Below are 26686 nucleotides of genomic sequence, written 5' to 3'. Positions count from 1 at the left end.
CCATAGTGGCACAGTGGTTAACGAATCCGACTAGGAACCATGAGGTTGTGGGTTCGATCCCTGCCCTTGCTCAGTGGGTTAAGGATCCAATGTTGCCGTGAGCTGTGGTGTAGGTCGCAGACGCGGCTCAGATCCTGCATTGCTGTGGCTCTGGCGTAGGCCAGTGGCTACAGCTCTGATTAGACCCCTAGCCTGGGAACCTCCATATGCCGCAGAAGCGGCCCAAGAAAATGCAAAAAAAATAAAATAAAATAAAATATCAAAAATTATAAAAATAGACAAGTTTAAGTATAAAATATAAGCTTTCCAGACATCAGGAAAATAAAACAATTTTTGCCTATTTTTATATCATTATAAATTATATATATAGAGAGAGAGGAACTAAAATCAAAACAGAATATGCCTTTTCTACGTTATTCACTATGAATCACAGATTTCTTGATTCATCTCAAATAATCTAAGTAGTACATGTCACAGAAGTGGAGAAAGAACAAATATCATGAATATTTTAAAGATTATATGAAAATAAAATTTCAAGAATTCCTGCTGTGGTAATCATGAGGATGCGGGTTCGATCCCTGGACTCGTTCAGTAGGTTAAGGATCCGGTGTTGCTGTGACTGTGGTGCAGGCCAGTACCTGCAGCTCCTATTGGACCGCTACCCAGGGAACTTCCATATGCTGCAGGTGTAGTCCTAAAAAGGAAAAAAGGAAGGAAGGAAGGAAAAGATCAATGCAAAAACTAAGGCCACACTAATCCACCAAGGACCTGTTGTATAGCACAGGGTAATCTACTCAAAACAGTGTAATAACCTAGATGGGAAAGGAATCGGAAAAGGAATGGGTACACATATATGTATAACTGAGTCACTTTGCTGTACACCTGAAACTAACACAACTTGTTAAGTCAACTATTCTTCAATGAAGTATTTTTGAAAAACTGTGCTGTTCAATACAATATACTAACTATTGGCCACATGTGGCTGTTTAAGTCTAAAATAATGAAAAATTAGTACAAACTTTAAAAATTCAAAAAAAAGAATATACTAAGTTAGTAAAGCCAAAATATGTTTTACTCAAAATCACATCTTTACCACATACCAATTAAAGTGGAAAAACAAGTTTCCACTCATAGGAAGTTTGATGAGCTTATGCATCAAAATAGAGGAGAAAATGAACTCTCATCAGGATCTGTTGGATCCAATTTTTATCTCTTTTTTTTTTTTTTTTTTTTTTTTTTGGCTGTGCCCACAGCATGTGGAAGTTCCTGGGCCAAAGAATGAACCCGAGCCACAGCCGTGACCTAAATCACTGCAGTGACAATGACAGATCCTTAACCCACTGCACCACAGAACTCCCGAGTTTTAATTTTTGAGTTTCTTTTTTGAGCAGTTCTATTTTTTGTAAGGATTAGTTATCACTTAATTTTTATTCTTTATTATAAGTTTTCCAAAGGAAAAAAAATTACTTATTTTTCTTAAAGAAATAAGATTAATTCTATATTACCATAGCATCCATTGGACCCTGTTGTACATCTAAGTGACTTAGGGTGCTTATTTTCCCATGTCATCGAATAACATTTGCTACTTCATCATTACTCATGAGTTTTTCTGACCAATATGAAAGAAGAAGAAGAATGGTGGAATGACCTGGATTCAGAGGATAATGCAATAATGAGATAAATCAACACAACTGCATCATTCAAGGCTTTCCCATTGCATTGCCAAAAGTATGGCATCATCTTTAAGAAGGAATAAGAGAAGACTGGACACACCATCTTTGTAGCTTGCATCAAACATAGTAGAAGACAGTGAATTCCTTTGCTTTCCATTTATCACGGCAAAGAGGAAAAAATAAAGGAAGATGTTTCACAATCCTTCAATGTATCAGAAGATGAAGGCAGAGGCGGCCAGACTTGGGCTCCAAGGACAATGACGAATTTGATAGTATGAGGGAAACTCCAGACAATGAGTCTTCAGATGACAATAGCCTCCTCAACGAATTTTCTCCAACTCAAAATTTGATGGGCAAAGTTTATATATTTTAAGGACCAAAATGAAATACAGTCAATTATTCCAATGGAAAGACTTCATCGTGCAATATTTTGTCACAAGTACCTGGACCATTCCATTCGCTAAAAGGACATCATGAACTGGGAATTGACCTACGTGGACACAGGTTGAAGGCAGCTGTGTATATGAAGATGGCTGGAAGGAAACAGAGAAACTTGTTGGATTGATCGATCTTAATTGGTTTATAAATCTAAAAATGAAAATTCTGCACAACTATGAAGCAAAAAGATGACTATCCTCTCTTCCTCAAAAATCTTGTGCCATCGAAGGTTTCCATTTTTCCTTGTACTTCAGCGTGGCGATGCAAGTGCAAGAAGATGCAGAAGCAATGACAAGCTAGACCTTACCAGACCTCACTGAGGGAAGTCTGAGTCAGTACCTACAGGACAATGTTCCAGAGTCACACACAGCAGCTGAGAGGCTATTAATTCCATTCAACTGGTATTACTCACTTCAGGTGTGAATATGTTCAAAATTAGGGAAATACAGAAGGAAAACTTGGAACTTGTGTGTCCAGTTCTTGTGTCGAAATTTCTAGTAGAGTTGTTTTTTCACTCTTACTTTTACAAATTATTTATACAATGACGGAAAAATATTTTTTAAAAATTCCACTGTGAGTTCCCACGGGGCTCAGTGGCTTATGAACCCAACTAGTATCATGAGGATTTGGTTTGATCCCTGGCCTCACTCAGCGGGTTAAGGATTTGGTGTTGCCATGAGCTGTGGTGTAGGCCGGCAGCTGCAGCTCTGATTTGACCCCTCGCCTGGGAACTTCCATATGCCTCAGGTGAGGCCCTAAAAAGTGAAAAAAAAAATTAATAAAATGATAGGAGTTCCCATCATGGCACAGTAGAAATGAATTCGACTAGGAACCATGAGGTTGCAGGTTCTATCCCTGTCCTTGCTCAGTGGGTTAAGGATCTGGCGTTGCCATGAGCTGTGGTGTAGGTCGAAGACATGGCTTGGATCTGGTGTTGCTGTGGCTGTGGCACAGGCCGGTGGGTTCAGCTCTGATTGGACCCCTAGCCTGGGAACCTCCACATGCAGTGGGTGTGGCCCTCGAAAAGACAAAAAAAATTAATAAAACAATAAATAAAAGTTCCACCAGATCCAGATGTTAAGCAGGGGTGACTATCTTCTCTGGTACATTGAAGTTTGCATGGGATACAAATTTCCCAAAATAGACCCTGCACAACACTGTTTTTTAGTCAAATATGTTTGAGAAATGTTAGCTAAAAGAGAGTTGTGTCAATTTTTAACTGAAGGATTTCTCTGAACCTTCAATATGCAAGATGTCCAAACTGGTCTGACCATGAAACTCTTGGGCTGGGGCAGAGTATTTCATGGGACTAGTGGTCGATGGAAGAGTCTTAAAAAACTTCCCAAGCAGATAAAAGGACAGCAAACCAAATCATATTATTCGTTAAAGTTAAATTTATGGAGGCTTCCCCCTGCCCTTTATAGGGAAAAATTGAAGTATCAGAAACCCAGCTCCATAGGAGAACCCCAAAGGAAGGCTGGGGCAAGAGAGAAGGAATGGGCTGCTCAGAGGTCAGAGGGAGTTCTACTGAATAGACAGGTGCAGAGTGAGGTTGCCATGGTCTTGGACAAAGAGGACTCAAAGGGAATTGCTTCCTTACCTTTATTTTGAAAAGGAAGGGCAAGATTATTCTAGAGACAGGGAATATGATTAGACTCTTGGGAGAGCAAAACTCTGTGCCCGATGCAGAATTCCTAAGGGTGGGTGGGAGGGAAGAAAGGAAGGCAGTGGTTCTGGAGCCTCAAGGGAGAGGGGACATCTTTTTAAAAATATTCCTGACACAGAGTCCTGGGTTCCTGCCCCCTGGACGTTGCTGTGAACTGGAGCAACCACCTCTGAGACCACAAGGGTCCTGCTGTAGGGCTCCAGCCCTCACCACTGGATTCTGTGTCCAGGAAGACCCTCACTGTCGTTGCAGAGTTAGTGGCAAAGTGGAGCCACATGTCAGAGGGGCAGCTGCCTCTCAGTCCCCGAGTGAGCAGAGATCCAGGACAGCCAGCTCTCCCACTTTTCAAGATGGGCGAAAAGGGAGTTTCTGTTGTGGCTCAGGAGTATCGAACCTGACTGGTATATATGAGGCAGGTTTGATCCCTGGCCTCGCTCAGTGGGTTAAGGACTTAGCATGTAGGTTGCCAGCTGCAGCTCTGATTTGACCCCTAGCCCGGGAACTTCCATTTGCTACAGGTGCAGACCTAAAAAAAAAAAAAAAAAAAAAAAATTTAATTTAATTTAAAAAAAAAAAAAGATGGGTGGGTGAAACATCTGGATTTTCCTGTGATCCTGTTTCTTCATTGTTGATCACTAAATCAAATTATTTCATCTGCCAGTCGAGTCAAACAGCACCCGTTTCCTGTTCCAGACAAGGTCCGTAGGGTTTGAGACCTCTGGGTGGGGCACTCAGAATTCGGCGGGGTGGGGTGCATGGCTTTCTCCAGCCACATTCAGTAGCCACCTGACTATTCAGCCTTTAGCAGGCTTGGGGAGTGAGAATGCTGGAAGATGGGGAACTCCCTGTCGGCTCAGCAAGTTAAGGATCGGGCATTGTAGCTGCTGGGGCTGGGGTCATGGCTGTGCCACAGGTTCAATCCCTGGCCACAGAACTTCCAAATGCTGTGGGAGTGGCCCCAAAAAAGTGAGTGAGAATGCTGGAAGGCAGAACAAGAGGGATAGGAAGTCAATGGAGGGACCTCAATGCAGGGGTTGGGTCCAAGATCCAGAGCACAGAAGGGTCTCTGCAGCCGGGGCCCAGCGAGAGATCAGACTTCAGTCCCCAGGAGAACAAAGAACTGAGTGAGAAGAAATGAGAGAGACAGTGTTGGAAGTCAAGAGCTCCAAAAATAAACCTTTGCCTTTTATCACTTTTTTACTTCAGTTGCTCTCAACTCGCCTTTTTTTTTTTTTTTTTTTTTTTTTTTTTTTTTTTTTTGTAATTCTAACAATTCCACAGACAACCAGAAGTGTGAAGAAAAGCAAGCAACAGTAGGTTTCCACGGATCTGCTCTGCGCTGATCCTGCCCTCAGCCCGCTGGTTCCCAAGGTGGGCACACACCCTCTCTTTCAAAAGGCCCAGTCCTAGAGTCAGACCACAAGCCAAGGCCACAGGCAACGGTGTAGGGCTGCCTCTGCCTTGGTCCCAGTGGCTGTCTTCCAAGAAGTGCTGGAACAGCCCAAGTAGCAAGCAAGCAGTGCCCTAAGAAGTGGTCAGCAGTTGGAAACAGCTGGAGGGAGGAGGGCCCGCGAGCAAATATCAGAGTTTGGGAGATAAGGCTTTGGCTGAACAAAGTTCACTTGTTTTCCAAGAAAGCAGGACCTGGGTGGAGGTTGGGGGGACGCCCCAGAGAACAGAGCAAGGAGCAGTGAAATGCACACTGGCTTTCAACTTCTGAGGCCTGGGACACTTGGCCACCCAACAGTGACCAGGGCCATTGTTGTTCCCCTTGGGGCAAAGGGCAGGCGGCAGCTCCGTGTGAGAGGGCAAAGATGGACAGGCAGTCAAAGCAAGACTAAGTGACAGAGATGGAGGGCAAGATAAAAGGAAAAACACCTGAAAGGCCATTGGTGCTTTCCTGGGCTATGCAAATTCACTTAACTCATCTCCCTCTCATTCATTAGTTCATCTGGATCATTTAGAGCTGTTCAGTCCTGCAGGTGCCGACCTTTTGCAGTGAGCGCTCTATCCCTAGCAGAGTTGGAGCCGAAGCTCAACTATTATCTATCAGAAATTCTGCTAAAAGGAGGAGAGGTTGGGTCAGCTACCTTCTAATTCTTAAAACTGTATCTTAGCAGGAGCTCCTGCAGTGACGCAAGCTCTTTGTAAATTAGTGAACTGTTCTTGGGAGTCGTTATTATTTTTCTAACTCAAAAAAGTCATTTTATTTATCTCATACCAGGAATTCTTATGCTTTACATGTTTGTATCCCTACGACACCCCCAGCCCTGAACCTGAAACATAACAAGTGCCCAATAGATGTTTGTTGAATAAATTAGTTATAAAGATAGGGCACATAGGAGTTCCCATCCTGGCTCAGCGGAAGCAAATCTGACTAGCATCCAAGAAGATGCAGGTTTCGATCCCTGGCCTTGCTCAGTGGGTTAAGGATCCGGCATTGCCTGAACTGTGGTGTAGGTCATAGACGCGGCTCGGATCCAGCATTGCCGTGGCTGTGGCATAGACCAGCAGCTACAGCTCCAATTCTACCCCTAGCCTGGGAACTTCCATACCCTGCAGGTGTGGCCCTCAAAGGACAAAAGACAAAAAAAAAAAAAAAAAAAAAAAGTGAATCTCAATTCTCTGCTCCATGGTGTAGTTTTAAGTGCCTCGAGCGGTGTGTTCAGCAAATGGAAACTACAGCATCGCCCACGGAGATGGACCACACGGCTGAGAAGGCCGACTCCCCCTCGGTGGGCACACAACCACGACCCCAACCCCCAGCCCCCAGCAGCTTCTGCTACGGGCCATGCAGCCTCCCCTCCCCCAGGCCCTAAATCACTCCCAGGCCCTTTGTTCTTCCCACAGCTGCTCAGCAAATTCCTTGATTTAAAATTATGATCACAGGTTGGAGTGCTACTTAAAATAATTTTGCCAAATGTTCCATCTCTCTGCGTTGATGAATATAATGGATGAAAATTGAAAGAGCAAAAAAAAAAAAAAAAAAAAATTAAAGAATTCGCTTTGTTGAAGACAAGAAAAAAATCAGGGGCTGCCTCCTTGGCATGTGTTTGGACCTGAAGGATTCTCTCCCACAGGAAGCTGCTCAGATGCTGGGCTTTCAAGGGCCCTCGACTGGTGGGGAGAGTGGGCGGCTGGCAGGTCGGGCCTGCCCCAGGCGGAGGGAGCAAAGGTCGGGGCGGGGGTTGGGTTTGTTTAAGCGTGAGTCAGAGGAGGGGAGGGGGCAGACCCTTGGTTTCCAATTTCCAATTTCCTGTGCGAGTCACTGATCGTACCCCTCCCTCGCCTGGCCCTCTTTTCACGCACACCACTCTGCACAACAAAGGCGGATCCAGGGACACATAAATAACCCAGACTGGCGAGGTCTTCCTTCTCTAACTCCAGATTTCTCTCTCCAATTAGGAAGAGTTCGAACGCCAAGGGAGGCTGGGCTGGAAGGCCGACCATGGCATCCATCATAGGAGCCTCAGGCGTAGGGCCCTGGCTTCACCCCCTGGACCCGTCATGAGCTCTGGTGAAGCCTTGGGCTGGCCCCTCCTTCAGGCTGGGTGGCTCCTGGGGTGCCCGTGGCTCCGGAGACCCCCGTGGATGGGCCATGCTGACTCCAGACAAGGAGTCCTCTTGCACCAACTTTTGCCACATCAGCGGGACTCCACTTAAGATGTCCCCCCCGCCACCCCTTTCCAGAGGCTTCGTCTTTGGAGCTGGAGAAGCTGGTGGGCAGAGATGAGCCTGACCTCAGCTTTGGGTTGGAAGTGGGCGTCCATCAAATTCTCGAGGATACGCCTCAGCAGGTCCCCGAGGTCAGGCCTGCCTGGGAGCCAGGGTTCCAGGGATCCAACAGAGACCATGTGCCTCCAGGGCCACCTTCCAAACAAACTGCTCTCTAAAAATCACACGCCCAGCCATCCACAGAAAACCAGCCAGTCTGGAAACAGCTCCTGTGCCCTTCAAGGCCCCTCCAAAGTGACGCCTTTCTGTTTTGCTGCATGGCACTAAGTTTGACCCACTGAGCTTAAGGGGAGCGCTGTGTATGCACCCCAGAACGACCTTGCACACCACGCAAAGCCCTGGGAAGGGATTCCTCTTAGCCTTTGGGAGGCAGATCCTGTGCAAACCACCCCCAGACCCACTGTTTCCTCCAGGAGGTTCCTGTCCCTTTCTGAGTCTCAATTTCCTCATCTGTTAAATGGGCACAATTCCATGCATCTCACCGGCTTCTCATGGTGTGAATGAACGCACCCTGCTGGGTGTCAGCAAGGATCTTTAGAGCTCTTTGCATCAGATGGCTGCACAGCCTGGGCAGGAGGAGGCCCGTGTTCAGGTGGGGATGGGGGGGGGCGGTGTAAAGATGCAGGAATGTTGTCCTTCTTTGCCACTCCCTCACCCTCCAAGGCTGTCTGCTTTGCCAGGAAGTCCATTACCATAGTCCATAGAAAAAACCACTCCTCCCCACCCCAAGCCCAGCGTGGCCCGTCGGTGGATGCCACTCCCAGGCCCTGCCTTGTAGACCAGTCAGAGAGAGAGAGAACCAGAGGGGCCCTTGTCCGGGCTGTGGACACCTCTGTCCCCCTCTCTTGTCACTCTTTTGACGCCCCAAGGACCCCCGAGCACCTAGCTCCTCCCTTTCAGAGGAAAGAAATGTCTCCGTTCCTTTAAGTCCGGGGCCCACCATCTGCTTTCTAGCCTGCTACCCAGCTCACGCCGAGAGCCGAAAGAAAGGCGTACCACTGTGTAGGAGGACTGGGGCCCAGCAGCTAACAATTGTGCAAGCAGTAAACCCCAGAAATAGGGCACCCCTCAAGACATACCTGAGGCCCGCCCACCTTTGCACCCTCACCTCCTGGGGGAACCCCCTTCTCTCCTTTTCTCTTGAGGCTCTTATCCCAAAAGGTGACCTGCACCCTCTTGAGTCTCTACTACAGGAGCCACCGGGAGAGGCCTGTTGGAACTCCAGAGAAGTTACACTTGGGCCCTTTGTGCAAAGAAATAACTCATCCCCAAAGACCATCGGAGACATCTGAGAAGGGTCCTTGGTGCCTTTCTCTTCTTGAGTTTTTTTTTTTTTTTTTTTTTTCTTTCCTTTCTGCAGATGGCTGCATTTAATGAGGAAGTGCTGTCAGCAAAAAGGAGAGGAAACCTTCACCCCTGGCCACTCCCAGGATCTGGGTCCCTAGCAGCAGTGAGGCAAGAATGTCCTTTTGCTCTAGAGGGCGGCTCTATCCGTGCATGTAGAAGCCAGCAGGAAAAGCAGAGAGGAGTGGGAGTTCCTGTTGTGGCTCGCCTGTAACAAACCTGACTGGTAACTATGAAGACACAAGTTCGATCCTGGCCTCGCTCAGTGGATTAGGAATCTGGTGTTGCCATGAGCTGTTGCACAGGTTGCAGACATAGCTCTGATCTGGCATTGCTGTGCCTGTGGTGTAGGCTGGCAGCTGTAGCTCCCATTCAACCCCTAGCCTGGGAACCTCCATACATCATGGATGCGGCCCTTAAAAAAAAAAAAAAAAAAAAAAAAATTTAAAGCGCAGAGGATGAAATCATGTTTTTTAATCTCATACAGGTAGGTGCCTTCCTGCAGAAACTTTGGGCAAGAGAAAAGAAACGTTTCAGTCCACACAATAAAGCAACTTAACACCTAACCATGACTTCTTAGAGGCTAAGTGTCTATACCACCTTCCATTCTCCCAACCGGCCCTTTTTGAATCCTGGAATGATCTTCCAACAGAGATTATTGTCCCCGCAATTTTTCCAGATGAGGAGATGGAGGCCAAAGAAAGAAAGGGATTTCCCCTGGTGGCAGAGTAAATAGCAGAGCGGAGACTTAAACCTATCTGAAGTCAAGGTCAGTCTGAATTGGTCACACAGCCCCTCCAAGGTTTGCACAGTGCCCTGGGCTACCCCAGGCAGCACGTCTTTCAGCTAAGGATAGCAAGATCCCTCATCAGGAGAGAATTATCACCTTCTTGAAAACTTGGAAACCGACACTTCCAAAAGCAAATATATTTCTAAACTTTGGGTTAATGATAAAGCTGGGGAAACGCAAAAGGCTCACTGTTCCCTCTCTCCCTTTATCAATATGTGACTTAGATTTGGGTGCCAAGTCAAATTTCTCCCGCACTAGATCCTTCATGGTAACTTATTAAAGAGTAAATCAAAGTTTGCTTTAACAGAAAAGTAAATACACCCAACTTTCCATCCCACGCCGGACCCTGAGTCCATTTCCTGGTTCCACTGCTGACTCAGGCTGTAATCGGAGATAAGCGCCCGCACAGCTGTCCGGGGTGTGAGTCCCCCGCATCCACACGCCCCTCCTCCCTTGGGATGCTGGAGATGGAACTGCCATCCCCAGGGGAGGCTGCGGGCTTAGCAGGGAAAGGGAGACCAAAGGCGATGCAAAGAAGCTCCGCGCACAAGTAACGGCCACTGGTGTCTCGAGCCTCCCAGGGTGAGGAAAGGGGCCGCTCGCTCCTTTGTCACATGGCCAATAAAATCCTGCCGTTCTTTGACTCTGAACTCACCCATAATTATTGGGAGTGAGGTGGGAAGGGCTGCACTTTGGGACTCAGATGGCAGGAGGATAAGAAGAAAGTTGACAAAGAGTCAACTCTAATCACACCGTGAGCGTGTTCAAGGAAACAAATAAAAATAGCCAGAAGTGGGTCAGCAACTGACACCAAGGTTAGAGACAGGAAATTGGGGCAGAGTCTTGGGTAGATGGATAAAAAGTTCTACTTTACGAATACAAATTCAGACTCTCTTTCCCATCTGATTCCCCATTTTCCCCTTTTTTCTTCTCCTGGCTTTTGGATACACAGGAAACATACACGCAGACACACACTGAAAAGGAACAGCATGATATTAAACCCTTGATCCATCAATTCCCAAAAGTCTCTCCTTTTTCCTGAGGCTGGAGAAAAAAAGATACTTAAAAAGAACTTACTGGAGAGGCAGGCAGGAAGGAGAAATATTACAGATCTTTTACTTGTCTTTCAGGTTTTCAACATTTTGGTGCATGTTGCTGACAGGGGAAAGAGCAGCAAACCAGAAGAAAAGCATTTCTGTACTGAAGTGATGGACCTGCTTCCAAGCAGGTGCACATACAACAGCATCCTTGCCACCACTGTCCCCAGGGGTCTGTGTCATTCCGTAGGTCACACACACGGTAGACAGGTGTGTGTGTGCTCATACACACAGAGACGAGGCACAGGCACACTCACACATCTGCCCAGGTTCATGGACACACACAGCACACACACACACACACACAATGACCCAGAAAGTAGTTCTTGCTCTCACTGTAACCTTTAGACTTTGGCAGTTCCTAGCAGGATCACATTTCCCTGTGGCCTGAGTGACATGACTGGGGCAGATTTATTGGGCTTACCAGAGAGAGAGAGACAGAAAGCAGAAAGTCTGATTGATGTGCCATGATCCCAGGCAGATCATCAGGGCCAAGACAGAAGAATCAGCAAGATGGGTTCATTTGGTGGGAAGGGGACCCATAATTTGCTGCAGCACTGAAACAGACACTTCTTCCAAATGTTATCTCCTTTGAATTCATCGAAAAATAAAAAGGAATTTGAGGCTGAGCCCCCAAACATGGATGACACACCAATATGCATGCATGCTTGCAGACATATATACCTACAAACATGCATGACCAGAACCCACAGGGACCCTGGGAGGAATCCAGGTGCGGAGGTGGATTCCCTTGGTCTGCCCTCTCTCTCTGCGCAGAGCCCAAGAAGCAGCCCCCTAAAGGCAGGTTCGAGCCTCCAGGCCATCACACTCAAAGCCTCTGCAAGGTAGCCAGGACAGCAGAAGCCCCACTGTGAAGTCTAGTCCTCATGTAGATTGTTTTCAAGGCCAAAACAGCCCCCACACCCAGTCTACAGAACTTTCTGTGCGGTGGTCAGTTAGATGTGTCACACCAGAATGGCATCTGTTTTCATTTATTTCAGAACATGCGCCTGGGTCCTGGGAACACTTGTCCAACTGAGCCTCCCGGTGGCTGTGAGGGAGAGGGTTATGTTTCCAGACCCAAGTCCAATCTACCTGGCCTTTCAATTCCCCCAAAGGCCCAGGAGATGGAGAGGTTCCAGAATGGGTTTTCCAAATCATGCAGCTTTTAAAGATCTGCTTATTATGGATCTGGTGGGAATGAGCAGATGGATCAAACACTGATCAAACATAGACCCACCGAAAAATCTGCAAGTCTAGACGATTTTTTTTTTTAGCTTGGGGTTTTCAGGGTGGGATTTTTGGGGAGTGGGAGGGAAGCTATCCAGTTAAGATAAGTTCCTTAAGAGCATGGGCAAAATTCCCTTTTCAATTAGCAGTTTTGTGTGTGTGTGTGTTTTTTAAATGACAAAGTCACACAAGAGAGGAAATGAAAAGGGAAATTTTTAGACTTCTCATCCGTCCAGAAAGCCCCGGGGCCTGTTTCAGAACCTGTCGGGGTAACAGGGTAGCTGTGGCCTGTGGTCAGGGCACTGCAATCCCAGGAGGCCTTGCGTCACCGGCCATTATATCAATAAGGAAGTACAATCACCAAACCACAAGCGAGCTTCTTTTCTGAGCCCACGTGTTGCTTGAGAGGGTTTCTGAACAAGAGACTTTCCTGTTTTTGAAACCCGTGAATCCACAGGTCTTACAGGTTACTCAAATTATCTTATCACTTGCAGCAACCACTGGCCTGGATTTCAAAACTGCTTACTCCAGCCCTCCCCTCCCCGGGCTCCACAGACAGCCATTTACTCACCAGAATCCTTATTTACAGGATCGTGTTGCCAACTGCTGACACAGAAGAAAAACATACTAGTTATACATTAAGCTGTACGGTTAAAGTATCTGTGCCAGACCCTATCCAAATGCCATTTATCTACTGACCGGAAGGCAGGCGAACCCCGCCTCTCTTCTCCCCTGCCCCCCCCCCCCCCGCAAGAAAACCCAACAGAAACCGTTTTGCGGTCAGATCAGTGCTTCTTCGGCCGGCCATGCCATTATTCATGCAAACACATACACACAGGGGGAAGTGTCATGTAAGAAATGGTCACAATTCATGGGAAGGTATCATAATCATCACTGGATGTGCGGGCCCATCTCTTGGAAAATGTCAAGTCCATCCCAAGCCACCTCAAGGGGCTGCTTTGAGGAAAGCGCGGGGGCTCCACGGGGCATACGTGAGACATGAACCCCACCCTGTAAATCTTCCATCGTAGGCAACTCCGATTTGTTTTTCTCTTGAGCAAATAGAAAGACTCCGATTACAGAGTGCACTCTAGAGCCATGAGCTAAATCCACAAATAAACGTCCCTCTTTCCTGCTCAGCACAGCAGCTCAAGGGAGATACGCCAAACCTAACAAGCACACTCGATAGCCATCTCCTGGTGTAACTTCTACCCTGGCGGGGGGCCACTTGGCGTTGCTCAAGCGTTGTTTGGAGAATCCATCCTGAGCTCTCTCGTGCTAGAAGCGTCGACCCTCAGAGCAGGGAGGCAAGGCGGGTGGGGTGGGGAGATCTGAAGTTACCGGAGGGCTTCTGGAAGGTGCAAGTTTTGCCTTCAGTTAACCCAATCAGAACAAGGATGAACAATAAAAAATAATTCTGCAGCCCCAACCGGTGACCTCTAAGCTGACTTCACAGAACCCACAGGACAATAATGAATCTAGCAGACACTTACCTAACCTGACACTTCTCGGTCTTCTTGGGTTAGAATCAACACTTAGCTCATCACACACACACACACACACACACACACACACACACACACACCCTTCCAAAAAGAACCTGCTTTGGGTTTGAGCATGCTGGCATTTTTGCTGATCTTATTTTGTTTTTCTGCATATTCCAATAAATGTGCTAGCACTGAAATGCTGGGATGGGCTGTGATTTTCACGTTGGAGAGAGGATTTTTCAAAATATTCAAAATCCTCTCCTTTATGAAATGTTGAGTGTGAATGAGGCGACACTGAAAAGTGTCAGAAGTAGATTTCTTGATCATTAGGACCAGTCTGCTGTGGTCTAGCACAGTGTGTCCTCAGGGGGAAAGACAATAAAAATAAAAAGAATTCCGGAGAATTCTAGACTTCCCACACAGACCTGAGGAGATCGTTTTTACTGTAATGTGCTTCAGCAAATAGTCTACTACGTTTCATGGAAACCATCCTCTTCTTCAAACATGTTTTTAAAATAGCAGCTCTTTCTTTCTCCCCTGGAAAAGCCGTTGCTACATGACTAACATCAAGGCTGAACAGTTTTCCGATCCCTTCAAACTGCGGTAATTTAGGGTCCTTAGACCCAAAGAGTCTTGCCTGACTTAGAGCATGCTGGACAATTAGCCAACCTCTCTCTCTTTTGGCTGGGTGGACCAGAGCTCTGTGCCCTCTCTCTAGGGGATAAACATTGCCCAGTAAGGAAGATGTTGCCTCTCCCCCTTGACATCACCACTGACATCCCATCCCCAGGCTGGTGCCACCAGGCCTGTCTCCAGGACTGTATGTTCCCTACTATCCTGGGCCTTCCAGCTCAGATGCCAAGGAGGGCACTAGGTAATGGGGATTTTTGACAAAGGACACTGCAGGAGGTCTTCCTATTATTTATGGGAGTTCTTCGTCTAGAGCCATTAGCATATGGAGATTCCCAGGCTAGGGGTCCAATCAGAGCTACAGATGCCCGCCTACACCACAGCCACAGCAACACGGGATCCAAGCCAAATCTGCAACCTACACCACAGCTCACGGCAATGCCAGATCCTTAACCCACTGAGCGAGGCCAGAGATCAAATCCACAACCTCATGGTTCCTAGTCAGATTCGTTTCCACAGCACGACTCCTGGTTGTTTTCTTTAATCAAAGAAACGTAAAAGTTTTTCTCAAGTTATTCTCAAGCGTGTGACCTCTAACTGAAAGTATTAGATAGTATAAGCGAGTCTTTTAAAGCCTATTTTTAAAATGTGTATTATGAAAAATTTTAATATTTCAAAAGAAGAGCATAGAGTAAAATGAAGTTCCATATACCCATCACTCAAATTCTTAGTTGCCCCGGTTTTTCCACATTTGCTTTTTGCTTCACTGGTCCTTATTTTTGTCTTTTGTCTTTTTCTCTTTGCTGAACTATCCCAAAGAAAATCCCAGACCCCATGTCATTTTATCCCTTCATACTGAAGTGTGGGTCTTTAAAATGCATGAATATTACCTTTCCTAGCCACAACCACATAGATTCCTTTTAAAAGCAGTACAAGAAGTTAGCCTTATGGACATCACATACAGTGCGTGGATACTGAGCTTGAGATAACATTTCTGGTGACCGAGACATACAGACTCAAAAATACTTGGGCAGAAGCAACGCAGTGTGTTCTGGAAGATGAAGTGAGATCACTTAAAAGTGGGCTCGAGTGATGATAAAGAGTCTGAATAACAGGTTAAGAAAAAGGCAGCATTCTAAATAAGCCTATTGACACATATTTTAAATGTGATTAAATCAATAAATTTTATAACTAGAAATCTGACTGTTCCACTTGCATCATTAAAAGTGTACATATTCAAGCCAGCTAAGAAAAACACACACACACCAGACTTTTGTAACTTGCTCATTGGGAAATAGGGCATTGCCTCATATCTGGAGTTGCATATATTATATCTTCAACCCATCGCCTGCCCAGGTCTGCCAAGACCACTCTCCTTAATGAGAGCATTTCTACTAGTGTCCATTAGATGCCAAGCACCAGGCCCAGCCCTGAATACATATGTCCTTTACGTGCGTGCCAGCCCTCCGGGGCATCCTGCTGGTCCCTCACTTTCACAGGGAAGAAAACTGAGGCTTCCAGAAAGTGAGGTATTCTCTCCAGGAGAAAAAGATGGAACGTAGGCCTGACGCAGTCCGTTTTACGCCCTTGCCTCTGCCAGCTCTTTCTTCTCTCCCTCTCCCACTTTAGATCCACTCTGAACCATGTGGCAATATCAAGATTTCTATCATGTATTCAAATGAAGGGGAACTAGGAGGTTCGGATGAGGGTCAGAGCCAGCATGATTCAGTTTAGCCAGCGCTCCATTTCGTTGCCGCTGAATCACCCTTTCTGGCTATAAGTCTGGTGACACCACCAAATGGTCTTGCTAATTCCCCTAAGACAGTAATACCAGCCGAGGCATCTGCAGAAAGGCTTGGCTGGATGGGCAGCTGGATGTTCTCAAGCTTCCATCATCCTCTTCCTGTGCTTTCCTTGCTTTTCCCATTTGCTAAGACATCTTCCCATCCAGAGGATCCTGGCCTAGCATCATTGTTTAACTGTGGGGTGATCCCTAGCAAGTCATTTAACCTTTCTTTACTGCAGTTTCTTTATCATTAAAATGTGATATTTGAGGACCATAGCTGAAATGGCCAAATATTATCCAATTAAGATGAAAAGCACCGTAGAAAGGCTACAGAGGCTAGGACTTAAATAGTCACATATGGTTTCATGAAAAGCACTCCAGTGCATCAGCTAACAGTAAAAACGTGCAGGAGTGAAATGATCTGGCTGGAAATGAACTGCAAATTGATAAACATTTAGTTGCTAATGCCGTGTTTATTATTTTTTACTAGGATAAAAATTAACTTGTGCGGCCTTGGCCAGAAAACAGATTGAACTCTACCATCTGGGTAGCGGAAATGGTATTTCTTTAGCCTCAAGTTACATACAGGTTACCTCTGCCAGCTCCGATTTTATTTGTAAATAGGCCCTGGCTGTCCAGACAACAGAACTGTGGGAGGCTTCTGGGAAGCACAATCAACCCAGCCAACGTACTAAAAAGGGTGACTCTCTGGAGGGAGCTTAGGAAACAGGGCCGCCCCCATCATCCTGGTGTTGTGCATTTCCCAAGAAAGAGGTTGCCACAGGGGCCGGGGAATTGCCTTCACCCTCAGAAGCCAGCGCGCGGTGCAAGGCGGTGGCCTGCGGGCAGAGCAGGCGGCACACGTGGGGCGCGGGCGCCCGGGGGCGGGGGGGGCGGTTCCGGGGGCGGGGCGGGCGGGGCCACGTGACCGCGCCCGCCGCGGGCCCCAGCTGCAGCTGCGGTCCCCTCCCGCGGGCACTTTTCCATCAGCCTGCAAGCAGCTGGATCAATTTACTCGGGCCCCAGCGCCCTGCTCCAGCGCGGGCTGAATTATTACTCATGGAAATCCCCTCTGTTTCAGGAAATCAGGTAGCTTTCAAACTGCCAGCAATTAATGGCCTTCTTGGTCCAGGGAGAATAGCAAAACAAAACAAAACAAAATAACAGACTGCAGGCTACAGGTTTCCAAACAGGCCGTTTGGTTTCTAGTAAATTAGAGGGAGTGGGCGGTCGAGGTACTAAGTAATGTTATCCTGTGGAGTGTGGTCTTCTTTGACGTCAGCAAGATGTTTCTCTCCCCCACTCTCCCCCTCCTTTCCTTCCTCTGTCTCCTTTGCCCGTCCACCCCCTCGCCTTTTTCCTCCCTCCGCCTTCCCTCTTTATGTCAAGGAGACAGATGACAGAGGGTAGCTCTGGAAAATCGCTCAGTGTTGTGCAACAGAGCTCCGAAAATTCCTACATTTTCAAAAATGAAGGCTATGGCGTGGGGTGGGGGGTGGAGACTCAGCCACCGTCTCAATTAGCCAGCCAAAACTCCATGTGACTCGGGAAAGGAGGGGAAAGGCTGCTGGAAAGGCAGCGGTCACCACCGCCGGCTGTACATTCCTCTTTTCATCTCGCCCGATTAGCAGTTCTGTCTGAGGGAACATTCTTCCTGTGGCAAAGAACACATTCTTGCCTCCAGTCCGCCTGAAATAGAATCCTGGAGAGCAGGCTGCGGCGCCCTGTTCCTGCATCCGGGGGCCCTGCCCGGGCTGCTGTGCCATGATTCCCCCCCACCCCCAGACCTCTGCCCACCCAGTTGTTTCTCCTCTCCTCACCGAAGGCAGCAACAGCTGCCCCGATGTTGACACAGAACTCTCTTGAAAAAGCATCCCAAGGCTAGGTAAGCAGCTGTAGCCTGATCCTGCTATCTTTCTATTGCCCCTTTAAATTGCTTTCGTGGGCCCCATTGTTTCAACAGGGGCTGCGGTGGACACTCCATGCCGGGTGCTCCCGCAGTCACGTGGTGAGTGTTGGTTAGAGCAGGCGGTTCCCTACGTGGCTCTTAATTGTCATGTAGCCTCAGCGAGACTGCTTGGTTTCTAGAGTAACCCGACTCGCCTTCTTTGTCCAGGCAGCTCTTTAAAAGCAGAAATCTGTCCCAGATTTCACATCAGGAAGCAGGCAGGATGGGGTAGGGAGCAGACCCGGGGTGCGCGGGGAAGGTGGGGCCGCTGGTTTTCTACCTCTGGCACGTGGTGGCTCCTCCTTCATACCTTCTCAGATCTGCACAGCCAGGGCCTCAGAGGACCTCAGAACAGGGAGTGCTTTCTAAACAGAGCCTCCGAACTGCTCTCTGCAGGCATTGAGTTCCTATGAAGAATGTATTGGTGTTGAAAAAATACATGCACACAAAAAAAGCGGAGGTCATCTGAATCTATTCAGAAATTAAGACGTGGAAACTGAAAGACTAAAGAAACCTTCCTGTGTGTAATGGGGGGGGGGGTGCATGGGAGTGTCATAAGCAGGTGACAGCACTTTGGTAAGGGCACAGGCCCAGCACACAGATCTCTTTAGTGTAAGTTTTGAGAGGAGGGGTGAATGAGCAAGGGAATGAGTAAGAGGCATGAATTTGTTTGGAACACAAAGCAAAAAAGAGCCCAGACTTCCTGGGAGGTGAGGAGGATAGGGTGGGGCAGGTCTGCCAGAAAGAACCATTTGGTTTGAAGGAGAATGGACTTCTAAAGTGTAAACTAGGAGCCCGACATAATGACAGGTGACACTAACGACATTAGTTGATGGATTAAACAGATCCGTGAAGCGGATATGGCAAGTGCATAAAGCAGCACTGCCTAGTCCTCGCGGCACCCTCCCTAGGTGGGAACCATCTGGAGAGTCTGTCAGCTCCTTGGGGCATAAGGAAGAGACTCCTGGACCCCCGGGTTTCAGGCAGACTTGAAGCAGATACAGCCCACACAGATCTTCAAGGGCGGTCCATCCACGTGGGCTCTTTGGCGGCCCTGCCAGTCTGGTCTCACCTCCACTGTAGTTTCTGCCACTGCCGAGAGAGAGGGCACCTGCTCTCCTGCTGACTTGACCGTGGAGACCCTCAAGGGAGGACTGAGATCTGATCTCCAGGCAGCAAAGTCCTGCCTGCCTCTGATGGCTCGGCTGCTGCTTCTTGCCAGCAGAAGCATAGCTTCCAAGGAAGTCTCTGAGACACGATGGCACTCCCCCTGGGAACACTTCTGGCCCTAACCTTGCTGGGTGACCTCTGGGCTCTCAGGGAAGCATCCTCCCGCCTCCTGGGATATTAAGGGATCCAGGTAGGCAGAAGTGATGCCCAGGGGCCTCTCTCCCCAGGTCTCTCTCAGCTTTGAGAGAGGAGCAAGGAACAGAGGTTTCTCCCAATCGGCGTGATTATCCTAGACATTCTAGTTGATGACGCACAAGCAAGTTCTCCATTCAGCGACGTCACAAGGGTCCTTTTCTCCACTTCACATTTCCACTCTGGGAACCACACCTTCACTTTGGGCCACTTCAGGGGAAGTTTCCCTCCTTCACGATCTCCACATGGGCCTACAGGTTGCTTCTTTTTTCTTCCAGACAGGCCTTAGAGTCCTGGAGTCACAGGCACTTGATAATGCCGTCCTGCGAGGGCAAATTTGAAATCTCGGGGACAGTATTCTGAGGGAGGTGAGTTGGAGCTGCTGGGAGGGCCCTTGGAGGAGGAACTTTTGGTCACCAAGACAGAGCAAAGTGACTGTCCACTTGAGTGTCCTTCTCACTCCTCAGGCACCCTAGCCCCCACTCCCCACCCCAACAGATTGGATTCCTGCCACCCACCCATTGACATTCCATTAAAAAATTTGGACTATCAACAGGTTCCGGAACATTGCTCCCTAACTTGGCAGATGTGTAATCTACCTGAACAAAAGGACAGAACACTTAGCCACTGCCAGGTGGTTAAGCAAGGGCTTGGCGAAGCTCTTTGGCTAATAGCACACAGACCAGTCTGTGCTTGTGTAATGGGGCAAAGGTGAAGTAGATGCCCCAGTGTCCTCCTGACACAGCAAGTTGCCAGCCTCCACTGAACACACACACACACAAAACCCCCAGTGTGCCTGAAAGATGGCACAGGGTGTGCTTCCCACAGCCAGAGCCACTGGTTCCACTTCCAGCTAGCTGCCTTCCTGGGCCTTGGGCTCCTCTTCTATAAAATGAGGGGCTAATTCCATGTATATAAAACTTTAGACTTAGAGTAAACCCTTAGTAACCTGAATCCAGAACAATCCAAAATTGTCAGTAGCAAGTGTTTGCCGTGGCTTGGTGCTAAAGACAGAAGAGCTACAGATGACTGCGCAGGTTTTGAGCCATAAAATGTATGTTAAACACAGTATCTCCTCTCAATTCACACTAGCCTTGCCAAGTAGGTATTGTCATCCTCATTTTACAAATAAGGAATCTGAGGCTCAGAGAAGTGAAGTAACGTGTGCAGAGTCACACAGCCAGTTAGTGGCAAAGAGATGACTTACGTCAAGGTAATGCACGCTTCAGTGCATGCCAGCCCTAAGGCGTGCTCCCTTCACAGGGCCGCGAGGCCTCTTGATGCAGTCAGAGCTCTGCCATCTTTATAGGGCAACACAGAGTAAATGTCAAGTGATTATGCAGAGGGCTGCAGCCTTGTGTGGTGGGTGTGTGTGTGTGTATGCGCGCGCGCGCACACACACGGCCTCGGCCAGTGGCCCCACTGTCAGCCAGAATACCCAGTGTGCCAAAGGCCCATGTTCAAGTCCCGCCTATTGAAAAGCTCATCTCTGATTTGGCAGGAGGGCGCCTCAGCCCCGAGCAAACATGGGAAATAAACAAGGGCCATTTCAAAGGACTGTGATTCAAGTAAAACTCAATAAAGGAAACAGCAGCCGAGGCCTGCAGAGAGCAGCAGTAGACAATCTGGTAATGATACATTTATCTTAAGTGGTTAGAAAGGGAGAGCGAGAGGGAAATCAGTTTCTGTGTGGGCAGAGATTCACGCTGTCCCCTCTCTGCAGGCAGTGCCGACAAGCCCACAAGGGTTTACTTGAACAGGGAGATCACCCCCTGGAGAGCCGCAGGCACCCATAGATGAACTGCACCGGAAATGCGCCCGCAAGACAAGCAGGTTTTAACACACAGGCTCTGAAGGGCGCTCCCTGCTGCTCTTTTTCCCTCCACACCCGTTTCAGCTTCCCAAAGATGGAGACGCCTTTTGAGCTTTTCCTTTCTCAGCAGAGCCACGCTTGTCGTCAAGCCAGTATCCTAGAAACTGAAGTGGCCTTGGGTGTCATTCTCTGTTTCAGCAGACCAAACTTCCCTTGCTGAATCAGACCCCATAATGTATCAACCATGAGTCACACACAAGCAAATGAGCCACTATTAGGAAGAGAGAGAATGCGGTGATATTTATCAGTGGCTGAATCTTAGCAAATGCCAAGCGTTGCCTAATCATTGGGCATAGTCATATACATTACCTTCCAGATCATTGCTTGGTAGCTCTCAGGCTGGTTTCTAACTGCCAATATTTACAGAACCAGGCACTCAACAACACAGGCCAAGGGGATGGATGTCTCCAAGGCTGAGTCATGCCAAATGAAGCCTTCTATCTCAGGGTCCCTGCTCCATCTTCATTGGCTAGAGCGGCCTGGAAGTCATCCACTTGTTGAAAAGCACCTGCAGGGTCGCAGGTTCTGTTCAGTTCTCTGGAGGAACCAACATTTATGAAACTGAAGCATGAGAGGAGAGGCGGGTGAGTTTGAAAACATGTAGAGCTGTCTTTTTTTTTTTTTTTTTAATTTGCTAGCTAAGAAATACAGCTCTGGGGCTAGGGGGAAGTAGCAGAGAGATGGCCTAAGTCCATCTCCACTTACAGCAAGACAAAGGATAAATACCAGTGAGTGACATTGTGGCCTTGGCTGGTGAAGGAAAAGCTACTTGCTTCCCGCCCAACACACACCAAGGAAGAGGGTGCCACCAGGCTTAGATCCAGACTGACCACTGGTCTGGTTTTTTCAATAAGCAAGGTAGGAGTTCCCACTGTGGCAAACAGAATTGGGGGATGTCTTGGGAGTGCTGGGGCGCAGGTTCAATCCCTGACCCAGCATAATGGGTTAAGGATCCAGCGTTGCCACAGCTGTGGCTTAGGTCACTACTGTGACTCAGATCTGATTCCCAGCCCGGGAACTACGTATGCTTCGGGGCGGCCAATGAATGAATGAATGAATGAATGAATAAATAAATAAGCAAAGTAGACCCATCTGCCCAACCAGTCCACATAGAAACCCTTGGCTCCACTAAAGCAGTGGAAGCTCATTTCTTTGGGGTTTGAAAGCTTAGGGGTTCAGGAGTCACTTGGTAAAAATGCGGGTAATCTCTGGAGTTGCACACACCAGAGATCTCCTCCGTCAAGGGTTACTGTGCTTGGTGAGAAGCAGGAAGCAAGAGGAAGAGGGCAGGAATGGAGGGCCAGCCACGGACAGTTGTACAGGAGGAAGTGGGGTGGGGAAGCACCCTTGCTGGGCCCGTGCCCAGACTACCCTGGGATCTCTTCCTTTATCTGTATGTGGAAAAGAAAGGAAGCTTGTTTTCACATCAACATGAAGTAAAGAAATGGCACCACACTTCAGAAACCCACAAGCAGGAGTTCCCGTGGTGCTTAATGGTAATGAACCCAACTAGTATCCATTAGGATGTGGGTTCGATCCCTGGCCTCTCTCACTGGGTTGAGGATCCAGCATTGCCGTGAGCTGTGGTGTAGGTTGCAGACACGGCTAAGATCCCACATTGCTGTGGCTGTGGTATAGACTGGCACCTGCAGCTCCAGTTCAACCCATAGACTGAAAACCTCCCTGTGCCGCAGGTACAGCCGTAAAAAGCAAAAAAAAAAAAAAAAAAAAAAAAAAAGAGGAAAAAAGAAACCCCCAAGCAGTGCAAATGACCATGATGTGCAAACTTCCCTCCCCAGCATGCACCCAGAAGCTGATTACAACCACATGGACAGTAATATCTTTGCCAAACTCCCCCAAGGACCCAGAACTACGCAACATGGGACCCGTTGGTCAACACTGAGCTCCTGGAATCCCAGTTCCCTTTAAAATCAATGAGCTGAGCCAGGATTGCGAAAGGGTCCCATCAGGGGAACAGGATGGTTACTGAACTATATGGGGCAAGATGTCTTTGATCCAAAATGGTAGACACCACGGAAGATGAGAAAGAGCAAGGCTTCCTGGACACACTGTCATAGGAGCCCGATAGCGTCTCAGTAGGCCCGGCAAGATTGAAGGCTCAGCACTGTTCACAGAGATCCCACGATTATTCCATGAGGACCTGAGCTCCTGGTTCCTGCAGACAAAGAGATCACAGCCTCACAGCCCCACAGCCACTGGCAGGGGCTATAAACCAAAGAACAGTCCTTCTGTAGCAGTTGTGTGAAAACGTGACACTGGTCTCATCTTTAGTCACCAAGGGCAACAGGGACTGTCATTCCTGGCCCACAGAAAGGTTTGACTGTGGCCCTTTGCAGCCACCATGGGCCTTAAAGCTGAGGCTGCCGAGCACCCTGGGGAAGGCAGTAGCAACGGCACGTTCACTGGGTGTCCACAACCACTGCAGGCCCTGTCCCCACCTTCCACACACACACACACACACACACGCACACGCACACGCACACACACACACACACACGCTGGCCATGTACATTCATACACATGCGCCAAAGAAGAACTGAGTGCCAGAAAACAAAAACAAACAAACTCAGAACACTTCTGGTTCTATGTTAAAGGGTTTCTTTCTATTCCAGAGCTGCCGTAAGATGGCATCGGCTCGGGGGGCCCTCTGGTTCAATTCCCCCTTCTGCTTTTCCACTTTCTGGTGGGGGTCGACGTAAGGAGGGGCTGAGCAGAGGGGGGTGGGTTAGTGGGGAGAAAGATGCAGAGAGGACAGACCCCTGGCTCTTCCTCTTTCCCTGTATGCCCTTCTCCGCTTTGGCGCCACACCTCCTGGAACATCTTGCCCCTGGTCCGTGCTCAGTGACTGCATCTCGAGGCTGCATCCCTTTGCTGGGGCTGCCATAACAAAGCACCAGCCCTGCAGCTTAAACAACAGGCATTTATTTCCTCAATTTGGAGGCTGGGACAGGGATCAAGGCAGGGGCAGGGCTGGTTCCTTCAGAGGGCCGTGAGGGAAGAAGCAGTTGCAGGCCTCTCTCCTTGGCTTACAGACAGCCATCTTCTCCCTGTGTCTTCACATGGTCTTCCCATTGTGTGCGTCTGGCTCTTAATACCCACCCCCTTTCTTTCTTTCTTTTTTTTTCTGTCTTTTTAGGGCTGCACCTTCGGCATATGAGAGTTCCTGGGCTAGGAGTCCATTCGGCGCTGCAGCTGCAGGCCTACACCACAGTCACAGCAACTCAAGATCTGAGCCGAATCTGTGACCTACATTGCAGCTCACAGCAATGCCAGATCCTTAACCCACTGAGCAAGGCCAGGGATTGAACCCTCATATTCAAGGATACTAGTTGGGTTCTTAAACCCCACTGAGCCACAAGGGGAGCTCTTTATCTCCTCTTCTGATATGGACACCCATCAGACTGGATTAGAGCCTCATTTTAACTGAAAATGACCTCGTTTTAACTTCATTCCCTCTTGAGGGCCCCTGCATCCAAATGCAGTCACAGTCTGAGGCCCCCAGGGGTTAGGATTTCCACCAGTTTGAGGCAGGAGAGGAAGTCAGCCAACGTGTGCAGCCCTACCGTGGGCTTGCCACCGAGCCAGATGGCAGGGACAAAAGAAGAGTCGCTCTCATTGTGGATGAGGGACTAAATGACAGCCCCAGTAGTGAGCAAGTTGATGGATCAATGCCGAGTGAATGGAATGCACAAACATCAAAACTGATCGCAGAGCCCAGAGGGCCGATCAGACATAACCATACTGAGTCCAGAGCCCGCAGCCCACTCCCACCTCCATCTACAAAGGGGTCTCAGGGATAATTAGGGATGTCAGGCAACAAAGGGGCCACCCTTCCCTGCCCAGGGGAGCCTGGCCAGCTCTGAAAACTGAACAGAACCAGCGTGCACAGAGATGGTCCTGGATGAAAACCCAGACTTTTCTTCATGCTCAGCCTGTGCCTGGGAGACCTAGGGAGACACCCACGCTGTGGGTCCCAGGGGCCCCACAAGTCAGACGGAAAGCCCCCACGCCACCGCCCCCCTGCCCCTGCCCCACCCTGAGCGGCATCTCAGATTAGCCGGGCCGGGAGGGAGGGCCACCTGCAAGGGGCCGCACCAGCTGTTGTGGGATGACGGGTGGTGCACCATCCCTGAGATGTTGTCACACCCGTGAAATGAGAGTGAAAGTCGCCACATCCTCAATGCCATCCCCTGAAAACGCGCTCTGTGCCCCAAACGGCGCACATCAGTGAGGAAGCCAAGTTAGAGGAACAGAAAAGGCACCATTCCTGTCCCCGTCCTGCCCAGCTCCCTGCTCTCCCCACTGCAAGCATGCCAGCATCGTCACTCGGTTATTATTATCCGTGCTGCAGCTGTTTACTTCATCGGACTTCAAAGAGATTTCCAAATGGGAATGTTTGTGACCCCGTGAGGTCAGAGTTCCCTGGACCATCAATCAGAGCCAGCAGGGGGCAGGCCAGCTGCCCGTCATCCGATGGCGGCCGCTGTGCACAGACTTTGAACCAGTTCCTGTGGCCTGTCTCTGCCCGGCTCCCTGTGAACCATGGTTGCCGGTCAGTTTCTGAATTGCAGCAACGCACCACGCGAACACACACCCCAACCGCCCTCCTCTCCCTGCTCAGATGACCCCCTTATGTTGTTTTCCAGCAGGTTCTCCCTCCAGCCCAGATGGGATCACGTCAGAAGGGCTGGTCCACACATCTCTCCTTTATTACTGAATCTGCAGCTCAGAAGCCTCAAGCTGGTATTTCCTCTGCCCTACTAGGGATTTTTATGGGGTTTTTATTTGGTTTCATTTTTGCCATGCTTCTGAGAATGGTTCCTTTGTTCTGCCTCACTCGCTGCTTTGAGCCTCCAAGGCCCCAGAAGATCACACAGCCGTACCCTCAGACATGACCTGCACCCCCCCACACACCAGTGTAGTTTGAGGAAACCCTCATCTTTTATGGATTTTCAAGCAATACAGTGATGGGCTCCGGGGGCTGTAGAGGCAGCTCCCACAGGCCGGGCCCCTCACTGCAGCCCCGGGAAGCAGAGATGAGGCAGCCAAGGGTCCCAGCCTTCGGTGTCCAGGGTTAGTGGGCCTAGTGCCTGTCCACTGAGGACAAGCGCCCCGTCTTTAGAAAACACTGCCTCCTCTGCACTAATCATGGCATCCAAATGCAAGCAGCCACCTGCTCAGAGCCCCCCCCCCCTCTGCGCACCGACACTGAGCCAGGGGTGGTCACCTGACCCCAGCCAAGGCCCTCAAGGCCTCTCTGGGACTTTTGAACTCTTGGTCCCTCTCTAGCGGTGAACCTGGTAGGCGTGATAAGCAGAAGCTGTCATCCTGTGCCTCCCCTGCAGGGCTGAGAAAGCTTATCAGTGGGATTGGAGTCGAGATTGGGTGGGAGATGATGCAGGGGGTCAGGTCCCGTGGCAGGCATTTTCAGAGCCCCTTTTTGGAAGCCCCAGGGGGTCTGAGTTGCATTTCTTCTGCATGTGACTGATAATAGAGTCCCCATGGGACTCACCAGGGGTTGGATTCTGGCCATTCAGCCTAAGCCAGACTGGCTGGCCTCTGCTTTGGCCATGGGAACAGGAGAGGGTGGAGGGGGAGAAAGAGAC

The 26686-nt window shown here is 49.0% G+C and overlaps 2 long non-coding RNA genes across 2 annotated transcripts; one reads left to right on the top strand and one right to left on the bottom strand.

Moving 5' to 3' along the window:
- Nucleotides 1708-12538, bottom strand: LOC102158284. Its single transcript, XR_307541.3, has 2 exons — nt 10724-12538; nt 1708-2206 (listed from the first exon to the last, which is right to left on the bottom strand). It is a non-coding gene; the product is annotated as an uncharacterized LOC102158284 (long non-coding RNA).
- LOC102158191 lies at nt 21513-25976 on the top strand. Its single transcript, XR_002338533.1, has 2 exons — nt 21513-21643; nt 22859-25976. It is a non-coding gene; the product is annotated as an uncharacterized LOC102158191 (long non-coding RNA).

The sequence above is a fragment of the Sus scrofa genome, chromosome 14 (genome assembly GCF_000003025.6).
Source record: "Sus scrofa isolate TJ Tabasco breed Duroc chromosome 14, Sscrofa11.1, whole genome shotgun sequence".
Taxonomy (NCBI): domain Eukaryota; kingdom Metazoa; phylum Chordata; class Mammalia; order Artiodactyla; family Suidae; genus Sus; species Sus scrofa.
The sequence above is the reverse complement of the archived record's forward strand: the minus strand, read 5'-3'. Positions and strand labels throughout refer to the sequence as shown.